General features: G+C 36.7%; 1 protein-coding gene across 3 annotated transcripts in view; it reads left to right on the top strand.

Moving 5' to 3' along the window:
• Rgl (Ral guanine nucleotide dissociation stimulator-like) overlaps nucleotides 1-5,000 on the top strand; it is a 207,772-nt gene that overhangs the window by 30,768 nt on the left and 172,004 nt on the right. The window lies entirely within an intron of this gene.

Here is a 5,000-nt window from a genome sequence, read left to right as displayed (position 1 = left end):
TTCATAATAAATCATAAGTAGTTCGGCAGGTGTTTGTGTATTTACACATGGTACCTGGCTAATATATTTGTTAGTTTGTGTAGGTATGTCAGTCCACAATTTATGAAAACAATGAATAAAAAGATAAATTCATTCTGAATCTAATCTGGACAATATGTCACTCATAGGATACCAAACTCGACTATTCCAATATAGTTCTTGAAGAGGCATGATAGTCGAAAACTATTTCGCTGACTGTCACAAAATTATTAAGAATTGGAGTTAATGATGATTGTCGCTATCTTTGTCACTGAGAAAATATGTAATTGTTTAGGTAGTTTCTTGCGTGTTTTAAAATAAAGACCAACTTCTTGAATAGGCTAATCCTTGTTGAGGTAGAAATGTTTAAACTTGGTTTCATAATTTATGTTTGTTTTCAAAGCTTCTCGAAATGGGTGCCAAATTCCAAATTTCATTTTAACAACAATATTTAAAAACAGATTTTTAATCATTTATATCAGCTTTAAAAGTGGGTTGGGTGGTAAATTCCATTTTATTTTGACAAGTATTGTCTACAAAGAGTTTTTTTTTTATATTGAGATCAAGAATAATGACCGTATATTATCCCTCTTATTAAGACAAATCCGAAGCCATTTTTGTTAACAACTATTTGAACATCGTTAGTTTCTGTGGTAAAAAATGAGGACTCTCCAATTATATGTAATGGAAAATTCAGGGACTTTTCTCACGAGAGAGAGAGAGAGAGAGAGAGAGAGAGAGAGAGAGAGAGAGAGAGAGAGAGAGAGAGAGAGAGAGAGAGAGAGTTAATCATCAATTCCAGATTGATTACACAGCTGTTGTTGCATTAATGGAAAATCCTGTGATTTTTATTATGAGAAGTTGACTGATTGCTTTATTTATTTCGTTATGTGGCGATACTGGCGTCACAGCATCAAAGGTCACGTAATCTCTGAAAGAGATTATTGAAATTATATTTATATATACATATTATTTTGTAAAATGATATTAAAACATATTATATATATATATATATGTTTATAAAATGATTAAAACGCTATATATATATATATATATATATATATATATATATATATATATATATATATATATATATATATATATGAAGGAACACCAGGAATTTACTACTCGAGAGAGAGAGAGAGAGAGAGAGAGAGATCCAAATCTATTAAACTAAGAATGCTCTCGTGTTAGCCAGTGGCACGCCTATGCTTCTTGGCATTTAAATTTAAATGCCACGATATAGGCTATTAACAAGAGACAATACGAATCATATTACTCAAATTAAGGATGATTATGCAACTGGGACTCCATTATTACTAATCAGCTTTGTCCTAAATTACCTGGATAAAAATTCCAGAGAGCTGTTTAAATGGCGTTTGAAGGCTGATTCACATTATACCATCACGTCACCGACGTCACGTCACGTCACGTCACGTCACCGTCACATCAGCCGTGCCTTGTATTCACAGATTTAGCATTAAGAAACTGTCATAAGCACCGTCACGTCACGTCAAAATATTCTTTCCAAGAAAACTTGTGATGTGACGGTGGATGCCGTGTGCTTGATGGCGACGTGGCGTGATGGTGTGAACAAGTCCATTTGATTGTATTTAAGAAATACTCACGTACTTTGACGTGACGTGATGTGTCGGTGACGTGATGTTGTAATGTGAATCAGCTTTCGATTGATCGTTAGTTTTTGCTGTAAGAATTATTCGGAAGAGGCTCTTATGCCTAATTTGCAAAGGTCTTTGTATAAATGAACCCACATAGGCCTATGCGAGTTTTGGCACCTGAAGCCTATAATTGTTGCTCATGTTAGTGGACTCATCGTTTTCAAATGAAGGTATTGTAAGAAAGTGTCGTAATAGTATCTTAATCTTGCCAGTGATGTGTGTGTGTGTGTGTGTGTGTGTGTGAGAGAGAGAGAGAGAGAGAGAGAGAGAGAGAGAGATGTGAACATATCGTTTTAATGTGTAGAAATTGTATGTATTGACGTTCTAATTTCTTTGTATATAATTATATGTGTGTATGAGTGTTTGTATGTAGGCTATGTATGTATGTATGTTGTATACATACTGTATATATATATATATATATATATATATATATATATATATATATATGTATATATATTTAATAACATATATATATATATATATATATGTTTATATATATATATATATATATATATATATATATATATATATATATATAGAATGACAGTTTTTTTACTTTCAATGAAAAAATGAAAGTCCCAACACCAAATCACCTAAAGTAGCCATCAGGTAGACGTGTAGAAAAGAACGCGTGGTAGAATTAAGATAATCGTCGATTACCGCCCACCCACCCGAGAGAGAGAGAGAGAGAGAGAGAGAACGAGACACCTGGAATACCTGGCGCGTGTTGAACTTGTAATTAGGCGCCAGATACACCCACGTTCTAGGTACACCTGCTCAGGAAGTCGTCACTTCCCCCTCTTGATAAGAATAAAGGAAGTTGTACGTACAAAGGATCAGGCGATTACGTCTGGTAGGAGAGAGAGAGAGAGAGAGAGAGAGAGAGAGAGAGAGAGAGAGAGAGAGAGAGAGAGAGAGAGAGAGAGAGAGAGAGGAACTGTAGGTTTCTGTTCCAAAAGGCCTCTGGAAACTAGAACATGTTTCTTCGGCGCAATGGCGTCTTCTGTACAGCCACGGCCCATGAAACTTGAAACTGCGGCCCATGAAACTTTCAACCACGGCCCGGTGGTGGCCTGTTGTTGGCACCTACATCGGTGCCAGATGCACGATTATGGCTAACTTTAACCGTAAGTGAAATAAAAAGCTACTGAGGCTAGAGGGCTGCAATTTGTATGTTTGATGACTGGAGGGTGGATAATCAACATACTAATTTGCAGCCCTCTAGCCTCAGTAGTTTTTAAGATCTGAGGGTGGACAGAATAAAGTGCGGACGGACAGACAAAGCCGGCACAATAGTTTTTTTTTTACAGAAAACTAAAAATTATAAAATATCTTGGTGATGTCGGCTCCTGTTGTGAGCTTTTGTATAAATGGGACAGAATAGAGCCAGTCGCCTGGGCTGGTGCAGAAGAATCATTTGCCTTTTGTATGGGAAGGGCGAGGGCTGTGAACTAGTAACGGTAGAAATTATAATTCAAATGAAAGCAGTTTTATCCGGCCATGACTGATCAGTATTTTTGCCTATTAATTGGCCCGTAATTTTTATAATTTTTTTTTTTTGCCACTTACGTAAAGTTTTACTGCTTTTCATTACTTTGACTTGAATATAACTGTTATAACTCAATTATGTATATAACTGTTATAACTCAGTTATGTATATAACTGTTATAACTCAATTATGTATATAACTGTTATAACTCAGTTATGGTTCTTGGCTCATGTACATTCTCTCTCTCTCTCTCTCTCTCTCTCTCTCTCTCTCTCTCTCTCTCTCTCTCTCTGCCTTATCCACATTCACAGAGCTACGTTGCTATTTTCTGTAAGTCACTCTTGAGACAATAACTATTGACATATTGTCACTATTTTCTGTCAATTCCATTTTCCGTCCACGTGTTTATAGTGTCTGTCATCATCATCATCATCATGATCTTCATCATCATTATCATAATCATCATCATAGTTAAGTCTCTTAGTGTTCCACTGAACACCAGGCTATGAAGGAAAAGGACGGAGAAATTCCTGAAAGGTGGAACAGATGGTTGACGGAACCAGCAGTGGGACAGAAGGGCTTCTTCTTCTTCTTCTTTTTCTTCTTCTTCTTCTTCTTCTTCTTCTTCTTCTCCTTCTTCTTCCCCCCTTCCTTCTTCTTCTTCTTTTTGTCCTCCTCCTCCTCCTCCTCCTCCTCCTCCTCCTCCTCCTCCTCCTCCTCCTCCTCCTCCTCCTCCTTCTTCTTCTTCTTCTTCTTCTTCTTCTTGGGATCCTGATCAGGATGTACACGCACCGTTTTACCCAAATGGTTCTCGTTGTTTGACACACATTTTGATGTTGGGAATTAGGTTGCCTATTATATTCTTTTTAGGGAGTTTCTCCTTTGATTGAAACGACTCTTGGCGATAGAATAACTGACTTGGTTCCACGGTCTCTCTCTCTCTCTCTCTCTCTCTCTCTCTCTCTCTGGGTTAAAGAAGGAAGGAGTTCACTCGTTATCTATTTATACATTCTCTCTCTCTCTCTCTCTCTCTCTCTCTCTCTCTCTCTCTCTCTCTCTCTCTCTCTCCATAACCTTAGGGTACACTCAGACTTGGGTTCTGTAGCTCATTTTTTTATTTATTTGCTCAAAATTATTAGATTTTCTTTCGTACATTTTTCATGTTTTATTATAATTATATATACATATGCTTAAAAAATAATATATATATGTATATATATGTGTTTGTGTGTGTGTGTGGATCAGTAAAATATATTTCAAAAACTCGTCTCGAACTTCACGAGAAATATTCCGTGCGACACGCTTATAACTTTTCCAGCTGTTGACTACAGAAACAGCCTCAGTACAGTACGGTATAAATAGTTCTGAGTGCGCTGTATTGCTGCATGTTGATGTAACACACAGGATGTGTCATTGATAAGGAGGGAGATTTGTCTCGGACCCATTCTCTCTCTCTCTCTCTCTCTCTCTCTCTCTCTCTCTCTCTCTCTCTCTCTCTCTCTCTCTCTCCTCCCAGCAGGTTAGCGTTCAAGTAAGTCTGTAGATCAGCTTACATAATTTTCCTAGATTATCATCCAACTGTAAAATAATTAATATTATTGGTGCGACTACAAGTTATTTTGATATTTACTTATATATTTTAAGCCATTTAAATTTTCTAGCTCTCTGCACGTTGATTATTAATTGTTAGTTTTATTATTCAGAAGATGAACCCTGTCCTTGTGAGAGCAGCCCACCAAAGGGGCCATTGACTTGAAATTCAAACTTCCAAAGAATGTGGTGCTCATTTGAAGGAAGTAACAGAAGGCATT

This window comes from Macrobrachium rosenbergii, chromosome 1, assembly GCF_040412425.1.
Source record: "Macrobrachium rosenbergii isolate ZJJX-2024 chromosome 1, ASM4041242v1, whole genome shotgun sequence".
Lineage (NCBI taxonomy): Eukaryota > Metazoa > Arthropoda > Malacostraca > Decapoda > Palaemonidae > Macrobrachium > Macrobrachium rosenbergii.
The sequence above is the reverse complement of the archived record's forward strand: the minus strand, read 5'-3'. Positions and strand labels throughout refer to the sequence as shown.